Source organism: Ambystoma mexicanum, chromosome 9 (genome assembly GCF_040938575.1).
Source record: "Ambystoma mexicanum isolate Mex_15411 chromosome 9, UKY_AmexF1_1, whole genome shotgun sequence".
Classification (NCBI taxonomy): domain Eukaryota; kingdom Metazoa; phylum Chordata; class Amphibia; order Caudata; family Ambystomatidae; genus Ambystoma; species Ambystoma mexicanum.
Genome location: NC_090931.1, coordinates 313,407,842 through 313,421,334, shown reverse-complemented (window position 1 = coordinate 313,421,334; position 13,493 = coordinate 313,407,842). Strand labels below are relative to the sequence as shown.

The 13,493-nt window shown below is 42.6% G+C and overlaps 1 protein-coding gene across 3 annotated transcripts in view; it reads left to right on the top strand.

Annotated features, from left to right (window-relative positions):
- Positions 1-13,493, top strand: part of ZZEF1 (zinc finger ZZ-type and EF-hand domain containing 1) — a 3,309,810-nt gene that overhangs the window by 282,456 nt on the left and 3,013,861 nt on the right. The window lies entirely within an intron of this gene.

The following is a 13,493-nucleotide window of genomic DNA, read 5'->3' as shown; positions in this document are numbered from 1 at the left end:
GTCCCGGGTCAGAGTGGATGATCAACTCTTTATTGGTTACGCTGGTAAGCGTTTGGGGCAAGCTGTGACGAAACAGACTTTGTCTCGCTGGATTATTTTGGCCATCTCGGAGTGCTACCGTTTGGCGGGTAAGGACCCACCGGCTGGCTTGCGGGCCCATTCTACTAGGGGTATGGCTGCGTCTACTGCCCTGCAGAGGGGTGGTCCTATTCGCAACATCTGTGATGCAGCCACCTGGGCTTCAGTACATACATTTGTACGTCACTATTCCCTTGATTCCATCCGAACACAGGATCTGGCCTTTGGCAAGGCGGTCCTTTGCTCTGCTATTTGATTGGCTATTCTACATTTTGATTCTAAATTCTTTCCCTCCTCCTTGCTTTGGTACTGCTTTGGGAGTCTGTCATAGATATGGAATACGTCGGAGGACCCAATCCCCTCGAAGAACAAGTTACTTTCTTACCTGGTAACGTTCTTTCGATGGGATGGTCCGACGACGTATTCCATATCTCTCCCGCCCGGCCTTCCCCGCTGCAGAATTTCTTTTGCGATTGCAGCTTACGTACCGCAAGGCTTTGTGTCTGACTGGCAGTTGACTTATGTCACACGTTCTGGGGGAAAAAACTACAACTGAGGCTATGGGCGTCGTGCGTCCTACTTATCACATCGGATGACGTCGGACGTCGGAGGAGGTCCTCGACGACGGCGCATCGACGTCATCGACGCAGGACGCAGACGCCGAAAAAGTTTCCGAAGCAGCACAGCTGTGGTGATTACATGTCATAGATATGGAATACGTCGTCGGACCATCCCATCGAAAGAACGTTACCAGGTAAGAAAGTAACTTGTTCTTCTGATGCTTGTATCTGCTTACATTCACATGCACCCACCCTTCCTCCCCTCTGAGAGAAGGCGCATGGATGCTGGTAGTCTTACCTTTCTTTCTATCTGCTTGGATCATCTGTACTCACGCTTCTCGTCATGCTACCTCATGTCAGAAAAAATACATTCTGAGGGTCCTACACGTGTGAGGGATCGTGGGTACAGTGGACGTCACACTAGGGATAGTATTACTGGCACGCCCTGTGTCGACGCCCATTTTCGAGTTTCGAAAAACAAACTGTAATACTCCGCAGCTTCCACTAGATGTCAGCCTATGCACAGCATGTGAATCTAAGCAGATACAAGCATCAGAAATACAATTACGGTGAGTAATGTATTATATATATATATGCTGTTTCTTTCCTTTTTTTTGGAATATATATATATATAATATATATTCCAAAAAAAAGGAAAGAAACCACACTCTCCGCGGGCCGAGAGACATGTTATAAATAGACTCACATCAAAAATAGATACGAGTAGAATCAATTTAATAGATTAAAAAGCCACAGCTACAGGATAGTAACAAACAAAAACAGAGGCAGGACGCCGTAGGGCATGGCCCGAGACACAACGCTGAGCGCTTGTTCACATAAAGGGGAAGTGGACTAACGCACCATATAAACCAAGGTGTGTAGTCCGTTTGCCATTACGGTAGTTCTCACACAGGGTGTATCAGTGTGGAGTGTGTGGCAGCCATAGTGGAACGGACGTAAAACGGTGGAATATCTATAATAAAGACATGCAATAAGCCCTAAATAAGGCATGAGCATGGCATGCATAGTGCACCCAGATGATAAAAATAGCATGTCGCTGCTCGGAAAAAGTAGTAATACCGCTGCACACAAACCCCACACTGATCGCACAGCATATAAATACACTAATCAGTCAGATCATGGGGCATAGATAACATGATTCAGGCATACAGGTTTTTAAAAAGTCAATCAACAGAGAACAGCTCAACAACAAAAATCAATAATATGAGAGGCTACAGCCACATGAGTGTCGCCAATTCCTGATACCTAGGCAAAAGTGCTAAGGCAGTCCGAGTTGGTAAAATGCATGATTGAAATGCAATTACAAAAATGTATGTGGCAGCAATGGTGCTGGGAAGAGGAATCCGCATCATACTGGTGCTGAAATATTATAATGTCCATGGTATAAGGTCCAAACAGAGTACATTGGCAAACTTCAGCAATAAAGTACCACCAGAGTGGCATAGATGGCTGCAGATTTAAAAAGCAAGAAGCCATGGCAATATCAGTACCGGATTGAAATAAAGAATAGTTCAATCAATGGTGCATAGGTTGAAATAAAAAAGCAAGCATGCTGTCTAGGCAAAAGCACATGTCCGCTACAATGCCCACTAAGAGTATAATACTCCTAAATCCATAGATAGAATAAAGTGCAAGTGCAGTCAAGATGAGCAGCATCGAAATGTATACATAGTCTGAGTTACAACTCTAGAGATAAAGTGCAACCATAGTGGCGGAAATAGCAGCAATGGGGTTGAAAGGCTCGAAATAATGCGAGCACAATAACAGATATGCTGGCAAATTACCAAGGCATATAGTTATAACAACATCAATGCCAGCAGAGAGTGCAATGCTCCTAAAAGCCCAACAATGGGGAAAAATTGCAAATGCAATAAGAGTAGACAACCGCAGGGATAAAGTGCAGACACGGTGGTGAATGTAGCAGCATATTGGCGGAGCCAATGATGGTAGCACCCTGGATACCATAATGGATCAAGGTTGAGGAGACCTATAAGGAAATGCATGAAATGAGATGGGCTACACAATATGGTAACAATATAGGCATGATATATAAAATAATGACCGAACCTGGATGCCCTTAAAGAGAAATGGTGCCCGCTGCAATCACAAATCAAAAATTAAATGGGAATAACCGATAATAAAAAGCAAAAGACTACACAAATAAGACCAAACTATATGTCACAGTGATAATTCCCCATATAGTCGTAGACAAAGACAGCCAAGAAAAATAACCAAATAAGCCTAAGAAAACAAATAAATTAAGGCATGATGTTGGACAAACCAGGCCAAGAACATTGCTAGAGGAGATGCATGCCAAAGATGTAGTCTAGACAAGAAAAAAGACGAAAAACATAAGAAAGGAAGCATGACATAATTAGGTGCCCAAGAACGTATATACCTCCTCATCCAAATTATGGCCATTGGGAAACTTAGTGTCAAAATCCAGGATAAACCTTGTTTCCAATTGTCTCAATTTCAAGACACGGTCTCCACCTCTCTGATGGATAGGGATATGGGCTACCGCAAAAAATGTGAGCAAATGAAAATTGTTCTCGTGTTCCTGCTTAAAATGCTTGGCCATGGGGTATGCGGGATCAGAGTTTTTAATCGCCCTGAGATGCTGCAAAATTGTTAATTTGAATTTACATGTCGTACTCCCAACGTACCACTTCATGCAGGGACATGAGAGAACATAAACAACAAATGTGGTATCACAATTCATCGAGCACCTAATCCCCGGAGTCAATTTGGTGACAGGATGTATAAAAGATTTCAATACTATGGCATTGGGTACAAGCTTTACATTTGAAGCATTTGGTGAATCCGATGGGGGAACCCGAAGGACAATTGGTCATAGAAAGACTTTTATCAATAGGAGGCAAAAAGCTGGAAACTAGCCTATCTCTCAGTGAGGGTACTCTTTTGTAGGTCATGGCGAGACGTTTGGATAGCACAGGGCATAAATCATTATCAAGAATAAGAACACGCCAATGTCGTTCAACAATTTTACGAACATCATTAGAGGCATTGTCGAAGGAAATAATAAGTCTGGGTTCATCATTCGTGAGAGTCTTGTCAATCTTGGTACCATACAAGAGTTTGTCTCTGGACAATCCACGTTCCTTATTGTAGGCCATTTCAATAGTTCTTTTATTGTATCCTTGTTTCAAAAAGTCATATCCTCGTTTCAAAAAGTCAGCGGCCGTCTGAGCACAATTGTGATCAAAGCATGCAATATCAGTAAAATTCCTGCGGAAACGAATACATTCACAGTAGGGAATACTTTTTTTGTACGACAGTGGATGGCAGCTGGTGGCATGTATGGGTAGTCCTGTATTAGACGGTTTTTTGTGTAATGCCGTATGGAATCCGGACCTTTCAAGGGTCACAACAACGTCCAGGTAAATAATTTCACTGCTGCTGTGACATTCTGTGAAGCATAGGTTGACCGTGTTGGTATTAATGCTCTTCACAAATGATTGCCAGTCAATTTCTGTGCCCCTCCAAATTATAAAAACGTCGATGTATCGCCACCAGGAGACAATTTGGGTAGGAAAACTGTATGAAAGCAAATCAGATAAGAAAGTAGCCTCCCACCACCCCATCATTAAGTTGGCATACGAAGGGGCAAAGGTACCCTCACTTGCCGGTAGAAGGAACCCTCAAATAAAAACACATTATTGGTCAAACAAAAAAGTAACCTGTCCAAAATCGTGGAGCTGTGACCAAAATGGTTAAGTGATCGAGTATCCAGAAAATATTTGCATGCTCCCATTCCCACCTCGTGATCAATGGAGGTGAACAAAGAAACAACATCAAGGATTGCCAAAATAAGCCCATCCTCCCATGGTGTATCGGTAATGTGTCGTAAAAAATCCTTAGTATCCCGCAAATAAGAAGGTAAAACAGAAACAAAGGAAAACAGGGCCTCGTCAATAAACTATGCCACTTGCTCTAATAATGAAACACACAAAGTAACAATGGGCCTTCCAGGGGGATGGGTAGGGGATTTATGTGTCTTAGGTAGAAAATAAATGGTGGGTATGGTATGACATGAGGGAACAAGACATTTGACCAGATCATCCTCAATGAGACCTTTGTCAGCCCACTTGGCACAAAGACAATGAGTTCAGACTGTATTTCCGGAAATTGATTTTTGGATAACTTGGCATAACACAGTCGATCTCGTAATTGACGATTGGCTTCGGCCACATAGTTGGCCCTATCTTGGATCACAATATTTGAGCCTTTGTCGGCCTGCTTGATGACAATATTGGGTAAGTTGTGTAGTTCACCAATAGCCAGACGTTGAGAAGCAGTAAGATTCTGTTTGGTATTGATGGTTTTTCTCCGTAGTTTTCTCAGGTCACTGACGCAGAGGTCATAGAAGGCCTCAATGCATCCACCGACCGGAAACTGTGGATTACATTTTGATTTGTTTTTTATCTTGGTGCGCACATCCCAATTAGGATCAATATCGAAATCGGTGAGATCGAAGTTTGAAGAATCAAACTGAGCATCATCAAGGCAGGCCAGATCCACTAATGAAGAAATGTCAGAAATAAGGAGATCAGTGCGACCAGTCCGTGCTGTGGAAGGCTTAGCTGCTATTGAATTGATAGAAAAGAATGTCTTCAATTTGATCTTGCGAAGAAATTTGTCTAGATCAAGATGTGCTTGTACATAGTCGAAAGTCTTAGTTGGGCAGAAGTTAAGGCCTAGAGAAAGGACCGAATGTTGGTGCCTTGTTAAGACATGTGAGGACAAGTTGATAATTTGACAAAGCTTCATGTTGTCTGTGGTTACTGTTTGACTCCAGAGCGCATTGATCTGCTCTGTTGGTGCACCTTTGAGCCGTTTCCCACATCGGCCTCAGCGGATTGTCTTCCTGTCTGTGATTTCTGCCCTCTTCCCTTGCCGCGACCCCTGCCTCGTTTTTGGTTCTTCCCGTCTTGGCACAGTAGTCGCATTTTATCTAAAGAAATGAGCCTAACTGTAGGTTCCTCATTTTCAGAAGCTAAGACATCTGATTCTGACGAAGTAGTGCCAAGATCACCAGATACAATGGATACTGGCTGAATCAGAGGATGTTTGCGCAGGGAATCGAATCGTCTGGCAAAGGTGAAGACTCGGCCTGTCTCATAGTCTGATTTATCCCTTATGAACTTCCTGTGCTTTCGTCGTTTGATTTCTTCTTTGTAAGCAAGCAAACCCTCATCGATTTTAGTACGTAGTTGTTTACCTTCCTCTGTATTAGGGACTTTGGTTAATTCACCTTCTTTTTTTTTTCAATTCTTCAAGTGCCCCCACACGGTCTGATTTAGCATATTTAACCAAAATGGTTAAAAATTGGGCAGAGCAGCCTTTACTGGCTTCTCCCCATTTTTGGAGCATAAGTGGGTCTTGATCCTCAAAAGATGTCATTGTCATTATACGTAACCACGTGTTACACAACCAATGTCCAAATAGTCTGCAGCAAGTGTTCTTCACACCATTTTGATATTTCCTTTCTCCGAAGTTTTTCAGTGTCTTTGAGCAAGGTTACCTCCTTGCTGATAAGATGAGTTTTTTTTTTGCCCCAGTAGTGGGCAAGGTAATGGGCATCTCCTGCTGTTCACTGAACAGATCCTTGGCCTGGAGTTGCCGGGCTGCCGCCCAGACGTCTTGCATGTTATGATGCTGCTATCCCAGCTGTGAAAAAATGTCAATAAACTGGAGTGGAGTGGCTTTCCTTGTTGCTGTCACGTCTATAAGAAGTGTTAGTGAACTACAGGCACTGTCGGAACAAGATCCCTTTGTAATTATTCACAAAGACAGTCATGCTACGCACACATCCACGCTGTTCTCTTAAAGTCATCTCCAAGTTCCATGGAAATCAATCCACAGAACTCCCTGCATTCTTCCAACACCCCACTAACGCAGCAGAAAAAAGCCTTCATACGCTAGATATCAGAAGGGCGGTCATGTATTACCTACAAAAGACAATGCCAATCAGAAAAACAGACCGTTTTTTTGTATCTGTAGCCGCAGGGACAGAGGATGACGCTATCTCTAAATTGGCCATTTCTAAATGGATTGTCAACTGCATCACACGTTGCTATTCTCTTCCTAAGAGAATGTTGCCAATCAAGCCCAGAGCACACAACTCGAAGCACAGGGCCAACTCTAGCCTTCATAGCAAATGTGCCCTTAGACGCCATTTGCAAAGCTGCCACTTGGTGTTCAGTTCACACTTTCACACAACATTACTGTTTGGATAAACATTCTAAAGATGATGCACAGGTGGGCCAGGCAGAGTTAAAACATCTTTTTGCTGCTCTTCCTTCAAATAACCCACCTTCTCCAAGTACTTCTCGCTAATCTATGCAAAGCATGTGATTCTAAGCAGATCCACAAGCCTCAGAAGGCATACATTACTTACCGTAATAATTTGTCTGATGCTTGTACCTGCTTAGATTCACATGCACCTGCCTTTGCTCCCCTCTTCCAGTTGAAGGTTCTTGGGTAAATCATACATGTTTTCACACCTCTTCATATTTTACCTAGTCTCCACGCTACACTTAAGACTCTTTCTTGTCAGAAACAAATAATCTGAGGGACCTCGACACGTGATTGATCATGGGTACAGTAGACATCACACTAGGGATAATATTAAAAACACGCCCAGTTGGCGTCCCTTTTCCAACTTTGAAAACAACATGTGCAATACTTCGTGCCTACGAGTAGATGTCGGCCTGTGCAAAGCATGTGAATCTAAGCAGATGCAAGCATCAGAAATACGATTGCGGTAAGTAATGTAAACTTTTACTATAAAAGTAAAGAAAAGGAAAAATCCATCTTAGCCCTCCCTCAATAAAAACACTAAGGACAGTGTCAGGATGTCTTGTAAAGTAAATTGTCCACCATCCTGTGTCCAAATCTATTTCTGTCCCTTACACTAAGCAAAGGAAAAACTCTGCGTCGTCTTTATCCAGAAGGGGCTTCTCTTGTTCTGGATACAGACCTTTACAGTTCAGTTTGCGACATGCAAACACGACAAGTGGCTGTTTAAATACAGTTTCAAATGTTAAGGGGGGGTCTCTTCCCCCTTCTTCTTGTCTCCAATTTCCAAACATATCGGAAGTTTGGTTCACTATTGTAGAAAATTATGAATAAGTTATCAGGGCCCACAGTTCAGATAGACCTGGGTGCTGTAATGAACTTTCTTTTTTTAATTTGTTTTTTTTATTATTTTCAATTGAAACAATATTTTAGCAAAAACAGACTTTAAATACACAAATCCCAAGAATTTCTTCCTATGTCATTTTGGAAGATTTCCATGTTTTCCTTTCAAACAATAAAATGTCACGACAGCAATCGCATAACAAGTCTTATTTCCTTATAACAAAATTCTCCACCATGTTTCTGAATCGAGTATCTGATACTCGGATAGTAAGGAGCCGAAGTGAACTGAGTGTGCCCCTGTCAGAGCTGGGCAGAATATAATGAGGTGTTTCAGAGTTTCCACCATCGAGACTTCATTACAGTGGTGACATTTGTTCCCTTCTGATAAGCCACAGATCGCCTGTATCTCATTCGTAGGGAGGAAGTTCAAACGAATTCTCAAGAATTGGTCTCTGAATTTTTTGTTGGGAAACTGTTTTAAGTAGTTACATACAAAGTCCAACTTTCGTGGTTCTGAAGGCAAATGTGCGACTGATAGCTACTTGCTGCCTCCAGCATAGTGATCCAGTCTCGTTCTCTACGGTTTTTCTTAATCCATGTAGGGTTTTTCAGTAGAAGATCAATAAAACCTCTTATTTCCTCCAATTGGGTGGTTATTTTCAATGTCCATTTATTAAACATAGAAATTTGAGATGTAATCATTTCCTTGTAGAGCATCTAGGGTTTCTGGCCTTGTGGATATAATGCATTTCCTTAGGAGAGCCATCTTATTCCATTCTACCATCGGTTTTAATGAGGAGAGTCCCAGCTCCCGCCAAACAATTTGAATCGGTGTAGGTGAAGTAATACCCAACACTCTTTTCCAAAATATGCCTTCCAACTGTGGCCATACTGACTCTGGAATATTGGGCATTGCCTCTGCTCCGTAGGTTATGGCAGGCACCACCTTGGATTTGTGGAATTACAATACCGGCATTATTGAAAAACGGCCGAACGTCTGGTTCACAGCACATGCCTTCTGTAGCAGATCGACTGCCTCCCAACTGATAAGAAGTTCTTGTGACAAGGGACTCGATGAAACAGTGTCAATTAAATTCAATGGGCTGCCAGATTTAACAGCTGTACCAGCCCAACAGACAGGTGCCCTTTTTTTCCTTTGATGTCTGAACTCAATGACATTTCAAAACCGTCTAGGGTGGGGATCTCCCGAAGCCATGTTTCTTGTAAACACAATAAATCATAGTCCCCCAAATGTATCCCACTTGGTTTAGTGAGATGAATAAAGCCTAGTGTATTCCATGTAGCTATTTTTAATTGGGTCATCCCTGGAGTGTTTTGCACCTTTCCCAAAATCGAAGATGGGGAGGGTAGATCCCGGGTGAGTAGCCAGAGTTTGTCTTGGAGTGTTAGTGCTCTCAGCACAGTAATTAAATTATATTTGACCCACACTCCAAAATACCAAATAAAAATGTTTTATTTTATTAAATTAAGATGAATAAAAAAACTTTCACATTTATATTACACATAGTCTCAAAACATATCTAACCGGGCACCATTGAGATCCTATGATATAACATATACTCAAGTGAGACAAGAAGGGTCTATCTGAATTTATTGAATTGTTGAATTAATCAATTTTCTTATTTCAAAATGCAACTGTATGCAGTAAAAGAATAGACCCGCCTACCTTGGGGAAGGGGTCCAAGGGCTGTCTTTTGAGCATTCCAGCTTCCTTACATTATAGCGGGACGACCATCCATGTTGTGAATACATGCTCTCTAGTCGACCGTATAAATAAGTTCATGGAGCATTACATTTCTACATCTGTGTTCATATCTACAGTGAAGTAAATCATTTCATCAATAACGTTGGATCACGCTCACCTTCTCCTTGATTTAAAACAATAAGGCACTGGGTGAGGGTATTTTGTGTCTCCTGCACGGTGTCAGATATTATTTCAGGGCAGATAAATGTGTATATATATATACTTCCTCTCTAGTACTTAAAATAAAGGGATCCATGCATGTGAAGGCATGCTGTGTCCTCTGCAGATAACATCTGCTAGGTGTCAGCATGTTTGAAAATATTAGTGTTAATAGAGCACTGTTCATAAATCCCGAAATGAACTGGAGTGAACCCGTGGTGAAAGGCCAGTGGACTCGTACCAAACAAAGTGAAACGTGTATACTGGTAAAAAATGCCTATCTTGCACGCCCAACGAGTCCAGGTTCTGTCCATGGTAGGACAATAAGCCTAGAGTAGTGTGCATCCCTTTACTCAATGATGGATACGACCGTGGGTACACGAGTACGATTTCACTAGATGTCGGGTCCGATCTCAATAGTGCATGGGTCTGTGTCCATGACCAAATGTACTTGAGCGTACAAACGCATCCCAAAATGAGTGATGGATGCACAGAACGAAAAAAAGCCTCTCTAATATAAACGACTTGTGTTGCCACTGGTGGGTGCTATAATACTAGATGCCGGTCTCCTTACCTGAAATCAATTGCGCTGCCGGCTACTGCTGAACACACATTGATTTGAAAAGTCAGTGTGGCCATCATGTTTCATCCTCAAAGGACGCGATGTAAACATGGAGAACGGACTACATCCTATAAATACCAGATGCCGAAAGAGTTTGGCCATCTTGGTGCGGTATTGTGTCCACAAAACACAGAGAGGGGAGATGACTGGTGATGGTCTTGCAGGACCGTGCCCACGGGTGCACAAACAATGTGTATGATAGGGAGATGTTGACCCGTTTGCCAATTATCTACATTACTAGACCACATACTGGGCAGCTCATGAACTAATCTCAACACTATTGTACAATACCATGTTACATAGACTCAGTGCATTAGTCATTAATCCAAAATCAGATTATGCCATTCAACATAAAGATTAAATCCCTGATTTTCTGCATTTAACTGGTAAATCCAACGTTGTTCAGCTTATACAATTGTTTGCCAATATAGCCACCTCATAGATGATGTTTCCAAGATTGTAAAATGTGCCATTGCAGATCTTTATCACTATGGCCCTTTCCTTCATTCTATAGTTTTCTACTACAGGTTTATCAGGCATACTGTTGCGAACGCAAGATCTGTGTTCCGGTATACGTTGTTTAACAGGGCAAATGGTTTTGCCCACATACAGTAAATGGCAAGGACATTCAATTACATATATAATAACACTTTTACTGTTAAAATGTGTGTGTGCTCTTAGTTCTCATTTTAGCCTGCCATATTCGAACACTTTTGGTCTCGGTGCAATTACAAGACCATTTTATGTGGCTTTCGTGGGTCCCCCCTCTTCACTAAATGTCTGTTAGGCAGAATCCTGTGCATGCCCTTAGGGACCACTACACACAATTAAGACCACAGGTGGCAATACAAGTTTTACCTTTGGTACAAGCCTGTACTACTATGTTAAAGTGGTATCAGTAGCGGAGCAGCCAGGCTTATCTCAAGAGTATATGAGCAGTAGCGGAGATTACAGAAAGGGACCACAATTACTGTGACTCAAACACTGACTCAAGGTTTCAGGTAAAAAATATAAGTACATTTATTTTTAAACTGTTTTTTATAAACACGACACTTCTATTAATTCAAAACCACACGTAAAATATACTCCAACCAACCAATTCACTTTGTACGGTATAACTTCAAGGTAAGTACCCTATGTTTTAACAGACCGGTGTTGTGAAACAAAAGACGTTACCGGAAATACATTTGCGATCACTTTTTGACAGTAATGACAGTTCGGTCTTACTAAAGAAACGCATATCCGCTGCAAGAAATGTTACCGGGGCAGAAACGCACTTAGCACCTGAGATACTCAGAGAGAGTTGGGGGAAAAAATCATAGGCAATACTTTTGTCAAGGCAGACAGAATCAGAGAACGCTTATAGACAGAAATTCAAGAGTCAATAGACCGAAGCCAGTGTCAAGTGGAACCGGGTTCTTGTTGTCGAGGATCACACAGTTGGACAGTTCACGATTCAACGTAGCTAGGAGTACTTAGATATTGTCAAGGGAGGAAGCAAAAGTTATAAGAAGGAGGGAAGATAAGGACAAGCCGTATAGGAGGAGAAAAAGGGATTCACCCGATTTCCTCAAGCAGAACACAGTACCTTATTCAATGAAGAAGCTGGTGCCACGGCAGTTGTTGCTGGTAGTTTCCTGCAGACCCACGGTTCCTGGAGCTTCGGCAAGAAGGATGATGTCTGGAGGGGTCTGCACCACACCGGGCTGAGGCTGGCAGTAGCGAGGGTGAATAAAAGGTGCGCTCCTTAAAAAACAGGACAGGCTCTTCAGATGGCTATCCGGAACACTAGAGCAGGGTGCAGTGATTTCGACCACGAAGAGGATCCTCTGGCTGAAGATGAGCTGGTTATCCCCACCAGGCTCAAGGGAAGAAGACTCTGGACTGGATCTCCTCTAGTCGTTGAAGGGTAGATAGCTTAGGACTGCACCAGGGCTTCAACGGGACGGGATAGTTGCAGCAGCCGACTTCTTCTCCGCTTCTCTTTGGTTCCTTGTAGTTTCAGTGGCGACTCTGACTTCTAGCTGAAGAGTCCTGCCTTTTTATGTGAAAATCCCCCATTCACACAGCCTGGCTGTCAATCACGCAGCAGGGGGGTTGTCCAGCCCGGACAACCACCTCAGCCAATCATGGCAAAGTGCGACTTGGGTTTCCTAGGATACCTTGTGCAGGGGGTGACTACACCCCTCCCTCACATTCATCCCACCTAGACACCCAGGCGCCTAGAGGAGGGCTTCTTGGCAGAAGCCCGCCAAAAGACATTGAACAAAGAGTAAAACACAAGAAGGACTTTAACAAAAAGAAATGGCGAATAAACCCGACCGGAGCCAAAAGAAAAAGTATTTGAAGCGGGTTTAAGTTCGAGGCTAATATAATAGTCTAAAACAATACCACGTTTATATAGTATAATCGTGGTTGAAAAGTTAGGGTAGATACCACTGCCACCAGCCAAGTCTAAATGTTAAAAGAGCGAAACAATGCTCTAGGAGGTACAGATAAAAAGGGATACAAATTAACCCTTCCCAGTACTGCATGGAAGATGGGGTGTACTGGAACTGTGGTAGATTGACTAAGTAAAGTTAATGGCAACTTTACCCTTTTCTGGGGGACTGTAGTCAGCCTCAGAAATGGAGTCGGAGGAAGTCTCAAAGACAACCCTGTGTCACTGCACTGAAGGTGCTGTGTAACACACAGAAGAAGGGGGCTACTGAAGTGGTGTACTCCAGAGCCCACAATCACAAAAACAGGTGAAATACACATGGCAAAACATGGGCAACAGTGGGGGAAAAAGCTCACACTCTTACCAAGTGGAAAAAATTAACTCCAGAAATCCAGCAAAGCTGCTGAGGGACTCACTAGGTAAGGGAAATTAGCCATTGAATGAGAATTCTCCCTAACAATGTCCAACTAAACAGATCTGCTGTACTCTCCTGGCAGATACTTTCCCACATAGGATACTTTATAAAGTTTGTTTCACCTTTTACAGTTTCTCATTCTACCTCTCTGGATATTGGCTCCTGCGGTTGTAGGTGAAAGGATCAAATGCCCTTTTTTTTTTTCGAAACCAAAAGGACTGAAAAAAAGGGTCTTTTTTTATGGGGTGGTTTCTCCCCCAATTCCCTGT